Source organism: Anomaloglossus baeobatrachus, unplaced genomic scaffold (genome assembly GCF_048569485.1).
Source record: "Anomaloglossus baeobatrachus isolate aAnoBae1 unplaced genomic scaffold, aAnoBae1.hap1 Scaffold_4356, whole genome shotgun sequence".
Lineage (NCBI taxonomy): Eukaryota > Metazoa > Chordata > Amphibia > Anura > Aromobatidae > Anomaloglossus > Anomaloglossus baeobatrachus.
The window spans coordinates 25,044-37,566 of NW_027443692.1; the positions used below are offsets into that span (position 1 = coordinate 25,044).

Genomic DNA, 12,523 nt, shown 5'->3' on the forward strand with positions numbered 1-12,523 from the left:
CATGTGTAATTGAATGGAATAGATCCCTTTTGGACAAAGTGGAGTCAGATGCTGCAGTGACCACAGGTGTGAGAGGATCTACAATTGGCATCTGGTGTTATCTCTCTGCTTCCACTCCAAATAAAGTTACCTGTTGTTACCTGAACGTCAAATACTAAGAATGGGCGGCCTATGAAAGAATTAGTACTTTCATTAAGTATACTAAACCGGCTAATTGGGAATAGACAAACTGTAAAAAGCCCTCTGAGAAAGCCCCTCTCTAACCTTTGTTAGTAAGCTTTTCTGTAGCCTGCCTGTTGATGTATTTTCGGTTTGAACAGTGCACAACATGAAGAGACGGAACACTGGCGGCTTGTCACAATGCCCCCCGATGACATCACAATAGCGCTGCTGCCTAGAAAACAAGCTGCGCAGAAGAAGTTGTTCTTTGGGTGGGAGGGTGGGCTAGTGGAAGGAGGGGGCAATCTCTTTTTTTCCCGGGTGGTAGGGGGATGACAGGAGAAGGGAAGCGGGTGGTGAGAAAGGTACAGAGGGCAGGGTTTGGGGGCTGGGAAGGAAAGGGAAAAGATTAGGGTTTGGGGATGATGAAAGGGCTTTCTACGGGTAAGGATGGCAAAGGGTGGCAGTGACGGAAAGTCAGGCAACCTGTCCTGTCCGTCTTTTTGTATCGTGAATTGGAAAGACTGCAAGGGGGAGGGGAGTTGCTTGCGCCCTAAAGGAGGAGTTATTCAGATTCATTGCAGTGGGCGGCGGCTGCAAAACGCACCATTCTTCTTGTTTTTGCTCTGCAAAGCAGCCTTTTCAAGGGTTGGCTTGGGTGACAAAATGTCTTGTGTAGGCGTGGGTTTGTCTCCCTCTCGCTCTCTCTCCCTAAGATGTGTCCGGCATAGGCCAGGGTGCCACTCGAGGCCCAAACCAATTCTGGTTATCGCTTCTCGGCCTTTTGGCTAAGATCAAGTGTAGTATCTGTTCTTATCAGTTTAATATCTGATACGTCCCCTATCTGGGGACCATATATTAAATGGATTTTTAGAACAGGGAGATGGAAAAAGAGCTTGCTCTGTCCACTCCACGCATTGACCTGGTATTGCAGTACCTCCAGGAACGGTGCACCCCTTCTTAACCCAGTTTCCAAAAGCAGAACTCGATTCACCTGATTCATATTAGCCCGATTAGCGAATTGAAATGAATTTTTATCTAACACACTTTTTACTTGCTTTATTCATCCAAATAGCAAACTCATCACCACTCAACTTCACCAACTCTGCTATGTCCCGTGCAGTATCTTGTTGTCAGTCTAATCTAGATCATGTGTAATTGAATGGAATAGATCCCTTTTGGACAAAGTGGAGTCAGATGCTGCAGTGACCACAGGTGTGAGAGGATCTACAATTGGCATCTGGTGTTATCTCTCTGCTTCCACTCCAAATAAAGTTACCTGTTGTTACCTGAACGTCAAATACTAAGAATGGGCGGCCTATGAAAGAATTAGTACTTTCATTAAGTATACTAAACCGGCTAATTGGGAATAGACAAACTGTAAAAAGCCCTCTGAGAAAGCCCCTCTCTAACCTTTGTTAGTAAGCTTTTCTGTAGCCTGCCTGTTGATGTATTTTCGGTTTGAACAGTGCACAACATGAAGAGACGGAACACTGGCGGCTTGTCACAATGCCCCCCGATGACATCACAATAGCGCTGCTGCCTAGAAAACAAGCTGCGCAGAAGAAGTTGTTCTTTGGGTGGGAGGGTGGGCTAGTGGAAGGAGGGGGCAATCTCTTTTTTTCCCGGGTGGTAGGGGGATGACAGGAGAAGGGAAGCGGGTGGTGAGAAAGGTACAGAGGGCAGGGTTTGGGGGCTGGGAAGGAAAGGGAAAAGATTAGGGTTTGGGGATGATGAAAGGGCTTTCTACGGGTAAGGATGGCAAAGGGTGGCAGTGACGGAAAGTCAGGCAACCTGTCCTGTCCGTCTTTTTGTATCGTGAATTGGAAAGACTGCAAGGGGGAGGGGAGTTGCTTGCGCCCTAAAGGAGGAGTTATTCAGATTCATTGCAGTGGGCGGCGGCTGCAAAACGCACCATTCTTCTTGTTTTTGCTCTGCAAAGCAGCCTTTTCAAGGGTTGGCTTGGGTGACAAAATGTCTTGTGTAGGCGTGGGTTTGTCTCCCTCTCGCTCTCTCTCCCTAAGATGTGTCCGGCATAGGCCAGGGTGCCACTCGAGGCCCAAACCAATTCTGGTTATCGCTTCTCGGCCTTTTGGCTAAGATCAAGTGTAGTATCTGTTCTTATCAGTTTAATATCTGATACGTCCCCTATCTGGGGACCATATATTAAATGGATTTTTAGAACAGGGAGATGGAAAAAGAGCTTGCTCTGTCCACTCCACGCATTGACCTGGTATTGCAGTACCTCCAGGAACGGTGCACCCCTTCTTAACCCAGTTTCCAAAAGCAGAACTCGATTCACCTGATTCATATTAGCCCGATTAGCGAATTGAAATGAATTTTTATCTAACACACTTTTTACTTGCTTTATTCATCCAAATAGCAAACTCATCACCACTCAACTTCACCAACTCTGCTATGTCCCGTGCAGTATCTTGTTGTCAGTCTAATCTAGATCATGTGTAATTGAATGGAATAGATCCCTTTTGGACAAAGTGGAGTCAGATGCTGCAGTGACCACAGGTGTGAGAGGATCTACAATTGGCATCTGGTGTTATCTCTCTGCTTCCACTCCAAATAAAGTTACCTGTTGTTACCTGAACGTCAAATACTAAGAATGGGCGGCCTATGAAAGAATTAGTACTTTCATTAAGTATACTAAACCGGCTAATTGGGAATAGACAAACTGTAAAAAGCCCTCTGAGAAAGCCCCTCTCTAACCTTTGTTAGTAAGCTTTTCTGTAGCCTGCCTGTTGATGTATTTTCGGTTTGAACAGTGCACAACATGAAGAGACGGAACACTGGCGGCTTGTCACAATGCCCCCCGATGACATCACAATAGCGCTGCTGCCTAGAAAACAAGCTGCGCAGAAGAAGTTGTTCTTTGGGTGGGAGGGTGGGCTAGTGGAAGGAGGGGGCAATCTCTTTTTTTCCCGGGTGGTAGGGGGATGACAGGAGAAGGGAAGCGGGTGGTGAGAAAGGTACAGAGGGCAGGGTTTGGGGGCTGGGAAGGAAAGGGAAAAGATTAGGGTTTGGGGATGATGAAAGGGCTTTCTACGGGTAAGGATGGCAAAGGGTGGCAGTGACGGAAAGTCAGGCAACCTGTCCTGTCCGTCTTTTTGTATCGTGAATTGGAAAGACTGCAAGGGGGAGGGGAGTTGCTTGCGCCCTAAAGGAGGAGTTATTCAGATTCATTGCAGTGGGCGGCGGCTGCAAAACGCACCATTCTTCTTGTTTTTGCTCTGCAAAGCAGCCTTTTCAAGGGTTGGCTTGGGTGACAAAATGTCTTGTGTAGGCGTGGGTTTGTCTCCCTCTCGCTCTCTCTCCCTAAGATGTGTCCGGCATAGGCCAGGGTGCCACTCGAGGCCCAAACCAATTCTGGTTATCGCTTCTCGGCCTTTTGGCTAAGATCAAGTGTAGTATCTGTTCTTATCAGTTTAATATCTGATACGTCCCCTATCTGGGGACCATATATTAAATGGATTTTTAGAACAGGGAGATGGAAAAAGAGCTTGCTCTGTCCACTCCACGCATTGACCTGGTATTGCAGTACCTCCAGGAACGGTGCACCCCTTCTTAACCCAGTTTCCAAAAGCAGAACTCGATTCACCTGATTCATATTAGCCCGATTAGCGAATTGAAATGAATTTTTATCTAACACACTTTTTACTTGCTTTATTCATCCAAATAGCAAACTCATCACCACTCAACTTCACCAACTCTGCTATGTCCCGTGCAGTATCTTGTTGTCAGTCTAATCTAGATCATGTGTAATTGAATGGAATAGATCCCTTTTGGACAAAGTGGAGTCAGATGCTGCAGTGACCACAGGTGTGAGAGGATCTACAATTGGCATCTGGTGTTATCTCTCTGCTTCCACTCCAAATAAAGTTACCTGTTGTTACCTGAACGTCAAATACTAAGAATGGGCGGCCTATGAAAGAATTAGTACTTTCATTAAGTATACTAAACCGGCTAATTGGGAATAGACAAACTGTAAAAAGCCCTCTGAGAAAGCCCCTCTCTAACCTTTGTTAGTAAGCTTTTCTGTAGCCTGCCTGTTGATGTATTTTCGGTTTGAACAGTGCACAACATGAAGAGACGGAACACTGGCGGCTTGTCACAATGCCCCCCGATGACATCACAATAGCGCTGCTGCCTAGAAAACAAGCTGCGCAGAAGAAGTTGTTCTTTGGGTGGGAGGGTGGGCTAGTGGAAGGAGGGGGCAATCTCTTTTTTTCCCGGGTGGTAGGGGGATGACAGGAGAAGGGAAGCGGGTGGTGAGAAAGGTACAGAGGGCAGGGTTTGGGGGCTGGGAAGGAAAGGGAAAAGATTAGGGTTTGGGGATGATGAAAGGGCTTTCTACGGATAAGGATGGCAAAGGGTGGCAGTGACGGAAAGTCAGGCAACCTGTCCTGTCCGTCTTTTTGTATCGTGAATTGGAAAGACTGCAAGGGGGAGGGGAGTTGCTTGCGCCCTAAAAGAGGAGTTATTCAGATTCATTGCAGTGGGCGGCGGCTGCAAAACGCACCATTCTTCTTGTTTTTGCTCTGCAAAGCAGCCTTTTCAAGGGTTGGCTTGGGTGACAAAATGTCTTGTGTAGGCGTGGGTTTGTCTCCCTCTCGCTCTCTCTCCCTAAGATGTGTCCGGCATAGGCCAGGGTGCCACTCGAGGCCCAAACCAATTCTGGTTATCGCTTCTCGGCCTTTTGGCTAAGATCAAGTGTAGTGTTGTTCGAAGAGGTGGTTTAAGCTCCAGGCCACCTTAGTACAATGATACAATGCACACTGGAAGGTTGCGCTTGCTAGTACTCTGGGTGGATAGTATATTCATCAAGAGGAAAACATGGCCCTACCAGGATCGAGGCTATTAGACTGAGTAAGGGTGGGGGGCTATGGTACAACGTGCCCCAGGACTGACGACCCTGGAGTGAGTCTGAGCTTGCTGGCTTGGGACCCCGGCAAGCCTTGGGCTCTGTAGCACACCGTACCTTGCCTTTTCATACTTTTTGAGCATATTACCCTATCCTGGCCTTCTGGCTAGGAAGGGAAATTTTTTTAATCCCGGTCGGAGGTCTGGTCAGCTTTGGGCTGAGAAACTAACACCCGGTTGGAGGTCCGAGTCAGCTTCGGCTGAGAAACCAACACCTGGTTGGAGGTCTGGGTCAGCTTCGGCTGAGAAACCAACACCCGGTTGGAGGTCCGGTTAGCCTTGGGCTGAGAAACCAACACCGGTTGACGGTCCGGGCAGTTTCGGCTGCGAAACCAACAACTAGTAGCTCTCTACTCCACTTGGGTAAGATGCCTGGGTGGATGCTGGGAGCAACAACAAGGCTCAACCAGGCTTCGGCTTGGGGGAGCACCGAAGATCCCTGACCCTTGCTGTGGCCTTCTGGCTCGGAGGGACGGGGTTGATTTTTGGGGACCCTCTCCTCACGGTGGGGTCCACACGAATCCTAGCCTTTGCACTGTTTTTGGTGTGACTTCGGTCATGCATTTTTTGTGGTGCTTTGGAAAGCTTCATTAAATCAAAAAATCTGTTCTTATCAGTTTAATATCTGATACGTCCCCTATCTGGGGACCATATATTAAATGGATTTTTAGAACAGGGAGATGGAAAAAGAGCTTGCTCTGTCCACTCCACGCATTGACCTGGTATTGCAGTACCTCCAGGAACGGTGCACCCCTTCTTAACCCAGTTTCCAAAAGCAGAACTCGATTCACCTGATTCATATTAGCCCGATTAGCGAATTGAAATGAATTTTTATCTAACACACTTTTTACTTGCTTTATTCATCCAAATAGCAAACTCATCACCACTCAACTTCACCAACTCTGCTATGTCCCGTGCAGTATCTTGTTGTCAGTCTAATCTAGATCATGTGTAATTGAATGGAATAGATCCCTTTTGGACAAAGTGGAGTCAGATGCTGCAGTGACCACAGGTGTGAGAGGATCTACAATTGGCATCTGGTGTTATCTCTCTGCTTCCACTCCAAATAAAGTTACCTGTTGTTACCTGAACGTCAAATACTAAGAATGGGCGGCCTATGAAAGAATTAGTACTTTCATTAAGTATACTAAACCGGCTAATTGGGAATAGACAAACTGTAAAAAGCCCTCTGAGAAAGCCCCTCTCTAACCTTTGTTAGTAAGCTTTTCTGTAGCCTGCCTGTTGATGTATTTTCGGTTTGAACAGTGCACAACATGAAGAGACGGAACACTGGCGGCTTGTCACAATGCCCCCCGATGACATCACAATAGCGCTGCTGCCTAGAAAACAAGCTGCGCAGAAGAAGTTGTTCTTTGGGTGGGAGGGTGGGCTAGTGGAAGGAGGGGGCAATCTCTTTTTTTCCCGGGTGGTAGGGGGATGACAGGAGAAGGGAAGCGGGTGGTGAGAAAGGTACAGAGGGCAGGGTTTGGGGGCTGGGAAGGAAAGGGAAAAGATTAGGGTTTGGGGATGATGAAAGGGCTTTCTACGGGTAAGGATGGCAAAGGGTGGCAGTGACGGAAAGTCAGGCAACCTGTCCTGTCCGTCTTTTTGTATCGTGAATTGGAAAGACTGCAAGGGGGAGGGGAGTTGCTTGCGCCCTAAAGGAGGAGTTATTCAGATTCATTGCAGTGGGCGGCGGCTGCAAAACGCACCATTCTTCTTGTTTTTGCTCTGCAAAGCAGCCTTTTCAAGGGTTGGCTTGGGTGACAAAATGTCTTGTGTAGGCGTGGGTTTGTCTCCCTCTCGCTCTCTCTCCCTAAGATGTGTCCGGCATAGGCCAGGGTGCCACTCGAGGCCCAAACCAATTCTGGTTATCGCTTCTCGGCCTTTTGGCTAAGATCAAGTGTAGTATCTGTTCTTATCAGTTTAATATCTGATACGTCCCCTATCTGGGGACCATATATTAAATGGATTTTTAGAACAGGGAGATGGAAAAAGAGCTTGCTCTGTCCACTCCACGCATTGACCTGGTATTGCAGTACCTCCAGGAACGGTGCACCCCTTCTTAACCCAGTTTCCAAAAGCAGAACTCGATTCACCTGATTCATATTAGCCCGATTAGCGAATTGAAATGAATTTTTATCTAACACACTTTTTACTTGCTTTATTCATCCAAATAGCAAACTCATCACCACTCAACTTCACCAACTCTGCTATGTCCCGTGCAGTATCTTGTTGTCAGTCTAATCTAGATCATGTGTAATTGAATGGAATAGATCCCTTTTGGACAAAGTGGAGTCAGATGCTGCAGTGACCACAGGTGTGAGAGGATCTACAATTGGCATCTGGTGTTATCTCTCTGCTTCCACTCCAAATAAAGTTACCTGTTGTTACCTGAACGTCAAATACTAAGAATGGGCGGCCTATGAAAGAATTAGTACTTTCATTAAGTATACTAAACCGGCTAATTGGGAATAGACAAACTGTAAAAAGCCCTCTGAGAAAGCCCCTCTCTAACCTTTGTTAGTAAGCTTTTCTGTAGCCTGCCTGTTGATGTATTTTCGGTTTGAACAGTGCACAACATGAAGAGACGGAACACTGGCGGCTTGTCACAATGCCCCCCGATGACATCACAATAGCGCTGCTGCCTAGAAAACAAGCTGCGCAGAAGAAGTTGTTCTTTGGGTGGGAGGGTGGGCTAGTGGAAGGAGGGGGCAATCTCTTTTTTTCCCGGGTGGTAGGGGGATGACAGGAGAAGGGAAGCGGGTGGTGAGAAAGGTACAGAGGGCAGGGTTTGGGGGCTGGGAAGGAAAGGGAAAAGATTAGGGTTTGGGGATGATGAAAGGGCTTTCTACGGGTAAGGATGGCAAAGGGTGGCAGTGACGGAAAGTCAGGCAACCTGTCCTGTCCGTCTTTTTGTATCGTGAATTGGAAAGACTGCAAGGGGGAGGGGAGTTGCTTGCGCCCTAAAGGAGGAGTTATTCAGATTCATTGCAGTGGGCGGCGGCTGCAAAACGCACCATTCTTCTTGTTTTTGCTCTGCAAAGCAGCCTTTTCAAGGGTTGGCTTGGGTGACAAAATGTCTTGTGTAGGCGTGGGTTTGTCTCCCTCTCGCTCTCTCTCCCTAAGATGTGTCCGGCATAGGCCAGGGTGCCACTCGAGGCCCAAACCAATTCTGGTTATCGCTTCTCGGCCTTTTGGCTAAGATCAAGTGTAGTATCTGTTCTTATCAGTTTAATATCTGATACGTCCCCTATCTGGGGACCATATATTAAATGGATTTTTAGAACAGGGAGATGGAAAAAGAGCTTGCTCTGTCCACTCCACGCATTGACCTGGTATTGCAGTACCTCCAGGAACGGTGCACCCCTTCTTAACCCAGTTTCCAAAAGCAGAACTCGATTCACCTGATTCATATTAGCCCGATTAGCGAATTGAAATGAATTTTTATCTAACACACTTTTTACTTGCTTTATTCATCCAAATAGCAAACTCATCACCACTCAACTTCACCAACTCTGCTATGTCCCGTGCAGTATCTTGTTGTCAGTCTAATCTAGATCATGTGTAATTGAATGGAATAGATCCCTTTTGGACAAAGTGGAGTCAGATGCTGCAGTGACCACAGGTGTGAGAGGATCTACAATTGGCATCTGGTGTTATCTCTCTGCTTCCACTCCAAATAAAGTTACCTGTTGTTACCTGAACGTCAAATACTAAGAATGGGCGGCCTATGAAAGAATTAGTACTTTCATTAAGTATACTAAACCGGCTAATTGGGAATAGACAAACTGTAAAAAGCCCTCTGAGAAAGCCCCTCTCTAACCTTTGTTAGTAAGCTTTTCTGTAGCCTGCCTGTTGATGTATTTTCGGTTTGAACAGTGCACAACATGAAGAGACGGAACACTGGCGGCTTGTCACAATGCCCCCCGATGACATCACAATAGCGCTGCTGCCTAGAAAACAAGCTGCGCAGAAGAAGTTGTTCTTTGGGTGGGAGGGTGGGCTAGTGGAAGGAGGGGGCAATCTCTTTTTTTCCCGGGTGGTAGGGGGATGACAGGAGAAGGGAAGCGGGTGGTGAGAAAGGTACAGAGGGCAGGGTTTGGGGGCTGGGAAGGAAAGGGAAAAGATTAGGGTTTGGGGATGATGAAAGGGCTTTCTACGGGTAAGGATGGCAAAGGGTGGCAGTGACGGAAAGTCAGGCAACCTGTCCTGTCCGTCTTTTTGTATCGTGAATTGGAAAGACTGCAAGGGGGAGGGGAGTTGCTTGCGCCCTAAAGGAGGAGTTATTCAGATTCATTGCAGTGGGCGGCGGCTGCAAAACGCACCATTCTTCTTGTTTTTGCTCTGCAAAGCAGCCTTTTCAAGGGTTGGCTTGGGTGACAAAATGTCTTGTGTAGGCGTGGGTTTGTCTCCCTCTCGCTCTCTCTCCCTAAGATGTGTCCGGCATAGGCCAGGGTGCCACTCGAGGCCCAAACCAATTCTGGTTATCGCTTCTCGGCCTTTTGGCTAAGATCAAGTGTAGTATCTGTTCTTATCAGTTTAATATCTGATACGTCCCCTATCTGGGGACCATATATTAAATGGATTTTTAGAACAGGGAGATGGAAAAAGAGCTTGCTCTGTCCACTCCACGCATTGACCTGGTATTGCAGTACCTCCAGGAACGGTGCACCCCTTCTTAACCCAGTTTCCAAAAGCAGAACTCGATTCACCTGATTCATATTAGCCCGATTAGCGAATTGAAATGAATTTTTATCTAACACACTTTTTACTTGCTTTATTCATCCAAATAGCAAACTCATCACCACTCAACTTCACCAACTCTGCTATGTCCCGTGCAGTATCTTGTTGTCAGTCTAATCTAGATCATGTGTAATTGAATGGAATAGATCCCTTTTGGACAAAGTGGAGTCAGATGCTGCAGTGACCACAGGTGTGAGAGGATCTACAATTGGCATCTGGTGTTATCTCTCTGCTTCCACTCCAAATAAAGTTACCTGTTGTTACCTGAACGTCAAATACTAAGAATGGGCGGCCTATGAAAGAATTAGTACTTTCATTAAGTATACTAAACCGGCTAATTGGGAATAGACAAACTGTAAAAAGCCCTCTGAGAAAGCCCCTCTCTAACCTTTGTTAGTAAGCTTTTCTGTAGCCTGCCTGTTGATGTATTTTCGGTTTGAACAGTGCACAACATGAAGAGACGGAACACTGGCGGCTTGTCACAATGCCCCCCGATGACATCACAATAGCGCTGCTGCCTAGAAAACAAGCTGCGCAGAAGAAGTTGTTCTTTGGGTGGGAGGGTGGGCTAGTGGAAGGAGGGGGCAATCTCTTTTTTTCCCGGGTGGTAGGGGGATGACAGGAGAAGGGAAGCGGGTGGTGAGAAAGGTACAGAGGGCAGGGTTTGGGGGCTGGGAAGGAAAGGGAAAAGATTAGGGTTTGGGGATGATGAAAGGGCTTTCTACGGGTAAGGATGGCAAAGGGTGGCAGTGACGGAAAGTCAGGCAACCTGTCCTGTCCGTCTTTTTGTATCGTGAATTGGAAAGACTGCAAGGGGGAGGGGAGTTGCTTGCGCCCTAAAGGAGGAGTTATTCAGATTCATTGCAGTGGGCGGCGGCTGCAAAACGCACCATTCTTCTTGTTTTTGCTCTGCAAAGCAGCCTTTTCAAGGGTTGGCTTGGGTGACAAAATGTCTTGTGTAGGCGTGGGTTTGTCTCCCTCTCGCTCTCTCTCCCTAAGATGTGTCCGGCATAGGCCAGGGTGCCACTCGAGGCCCAAACCAATTCTGGTTATCGCTTCTCGGCCTTTTGGCTAAGATCAAGTGTAGTATCTGTTCTTATCAGTTTAATATCTGATACGTCCCCTATCTGGGGACCATATATTAAATGGATTTTTAGAACAGGGAGATGGAAAAAGAGCTTGCTCTGTCCACTCCACGCATTGACCTGGTATTGCAGTACCTCCAGGAACGGTGCACCCCTTCTTAACCCAGTTTCCAAAAGCAGAACTCGATTCACCTGATTCATATTAGCCCGATTAGCGAATTGAAATGAATTTTTATCTAACACACTTTTTACTTGCTTTATTCATCCAAATAGCAAACTCATCACCACTCAACTTCACCAACTCTGCTATGTCCCGTGCAGTATCTTGTTGTCAGTCTAATCTAGATCATGTGTAATTGAATGGAATAGATCCCTTTTGGACAAAGTGGAGTCAGATGCTGCAGTGACCACAGGTGTGAGAGGATCTACAATTGGCATCTGGTGTTATCTCTCTGCTTCCACTCCAAATAAAGTTACCTGTTGTTACCTGAACGTCAAATACTAAGAATGGGCGGCCTATGAAAGAATTAGTACTTTCATTAAGTATACTAAACCGGCTAATTGGGAATAGACAAACTGTAAAAAGCCCTCTGAGAAAGCCCCTCTCTAACCTTTGTTAGTAAGCTTTTCTGTAGCCTGCCTGTTGATGTATTTTCGGTTTGAACAGTGCACAACATGAAGAGACGGAACACTGGCGGCTTGTCACAATGCCCCCCGATGACATCACAATAGCGCTGCTGCCTAGAAAACAAGCTGCGCAGAAGAAGTTGTTCTTTGGGTGGGAGGGTGGGCTAGTGGAAGGAGGGGGCAATCTCTTTTTTTCCCGGGTGGTAGGGGGATGACAGGAGAAGGGAAGCGGGTGGTGAGAAAGGTACAGAGGGCAGGGTTTGGGGGCTGGGAAGGAAAGGGAAAAGATTAGGGTTTGGGGATGATGAAAGGGCTTTCTACGGGTAAGGATGGCAAAGGGTGGCAGTGACGGAAAGTCAGGCAACCTGTCCTGTCCGTCTTTTTGTATCGTGAATTGGAAAGACTGCAAGGGGGAGGGGAGTTGCTTGCGCCCTAAAGGAGGAGTTATTCAGATTCATTGCAGTGGGCGGCGGCTGCAAAACGCACCATTCTTCTTGTTTTTGCTCTGCAAAGCAGCCTTTTCAAGGGTTGGCTTGGGTGACAAAATGTCTTGTGTAGGCGTGGGTTTGTCTCCCTCTCGCTCTCTCTCCCTAAGATGTGTCCGGCATAGGCCAGGGTGCCACTCGAGGCCCAAACCAATTCTGGTTATCGCTTCTCGGCCTTTTGGCTAAGATCAAGTGTAGTATCTGTTCTTATCAGTTTAATATCTGATACGTCCCCTATCTGGGGACCATATATTAAATGGATTTTTAGAACAGGGAGATGGAAAAAGAGCTTGCTCTGTCCACTCCACGCATTGACCTGGTATTGCAGTACCTCCAGGAACGGTGCACCCCTTCTTAACCCAGTTTCCAAAAGCAGAACTCGATTCACCTGATTCATATTAGCCCGATTAGCGAATTGAAATGAATTTTTATCTAACACACTTTTTACTTGCTTTATTCATCCAAATAGCAAACTCATCACCACTCAAC

At 47.1% G+C, this 12,523-nt stretch overlaps 9 non-coding genes across 9 annotated transcripts; all 9 read left to right on the plus strand.

Annotated features, from left to right (window-relative positions):
* The first annotated feature begins 927 nt into the window (after positions 1 to 927).
* On the plus strand, positions 928 to 1,118 carry LOC142279535 (U2 spliceosomal RNA). Its single transcript, XR_012742143.1, has one exon. It is a non-coding gene; the product is annotated as a U2 spliceosomal RNA (small nuclear RNA).
* Positions 1,119 to 2,235: 1,117 nt separating this feature from the next.
* LOC142279536 (U2 spliceosomal RNA) lies at positions 2,236 to 2,426 on the plus strand. Its single transcript, XR_012742144.1, has one exon. It is a non-coding gene; the product is annotated as a U2 spliceosomal RNA (small nuclear RNA).
* A 1,117-nt stretch (positions 2,427 to 3,543) lies between these two features.
* Positions 3,544 to 3,734, plus strand: LOC142279537 (U2 spliceosomal RNA). Its single transcript, XR_012742145.1, has one exon. It is a non-coding gene; the product is annotated as a U2 spliceosomal RNA (small nuclear RNA).
* Positions 3,735 to 5,653: 1,919 nt separating this feature from the next.
* On the plus strand, positions 5,654 to 5,847 carry LOC142279548 (U2 spliceosomal RNA). Its single transcript, XR_012742155.1, has one exon. It is a non-coding gene; the product is annotated as a U2 spliceosomal RNA (small nuclear RNA).
* Positions 5,848 to 6,964: 1,117 nt separating this feature from the next.
* Positions 6,965 to 7,155, plus strand: LOC142279539 (U2 spliceosomal RNA). Its single transcript, XR_012742146.1, has one exon. It is a non-coding gene; the product is annotated as a U2 spliceosomal RNA (small nuclear RNA).
* A 1,117-nt stretch (positions 7,156 to 8,272) lies between these two features.
* Positions 8,273 to 8,463, plus strand: LOC142279540 (U2 spliceosomal RNA). Its single transcript, XR_012742147.1, has one exon. It is a non-coding gene; the product is annotated as a U2 spliceosomal RNA (small nuclear RNA).
* A 1,117-nt stretch (positions 8,464 to 9,580) lies between these two features.
* LOC142279542 (U2 spliceosomal RNA) lies at positions 9,581 to 9,771 on the plus strand. Its single transcript, XR_012742149.1, has one exon. It is a non-coding gene; the product is annotated as a U2 spliceosomal RNA (small nuclear RNA).
* A 1,117-nt stretch (positions 9,772 to 10,888) lies between these two features.
* Positions 10,889 to 11,079, plus strand: LOC142279543 (U2 spliceosomal RNA). The gene has a single exon (XR_012742150.1). It is a non-coding gene; the product is annotated as a U2 spliceosomal RNA (small nuclear RNA).
* Positions 11,080 to 12,196: 1,117 nt separating this feature from the next.
* On the plus strand, positions 12,197 to 12,387 carry LOC142279544 (U2 spliceosomal RNA). Its single transcript, XR_012742151.1, has one exon. It is a non-coding gene; the product is annotated as a U2 spliceosomal RNA (small nuclear RNA).
* The last annotated feature ends 136 nt before the right edge of the window (positions 12,388 to 12,523 follow it).